Source organism: Fragaria vesca, linkage group LG3, assembly GCF_000184155.1.
Source record: "Fragaria vesca subsp. vesca linkage group LG3, FraVesHawaii_1.0, whole genome shotgun sequence".
Classification (NCBI taxonomy): domain Eukaryota; kingdom Viridiplantae; phylum Streptophyta; class Magnoliopsida; order Rosales; family Rosaceae; genus Fragaria; species Fragaria vesca.
In genome coordinates this window covers 8743191-8743620 of record NC_020493.1, presented here as the reverse complement: position 1 = coordinate 8743620, position 430 = coordinate 8743191, and positions in this window count along the sequence as shown.

Sequence of the window (430 nt, the reverse complement as noted above, 5' to 3'; positions counted from 1 at the left end):
GCATGTGCAGGTTGGGAAGGCACTGCCCACGATGCAAGAATATTCCAATCAGTAATTCACAATCCAGCTTTGAACTTTCCTAAACCTCCAAGTGGTAATTATATTTATATAAAAAAATATGCATTTGTTCAACATTAAAGCACTTCTTACACTTGAAATTATGATCAACTTTTTTTTTCTTCAGGAAAATACTATTTGGTGGATGCAGGATACCCACAAATGAAAGGGTATTTGGGACCATACAAGTGTCAAAGGTATCATCTTCCTGAATTTCGCAGAGGTGCTCAACCAACAGGTTATAAAGAGGTATTTAATCATGCACACTCTTCCCTCAGGGGCGTTATTGAACGCACTTTTTGGTGTGTGGAAAAAAAAGATGGAATATTTTACGGGACATGCCAAGTTACTCATTTGATAAGCAAGTTAAAAT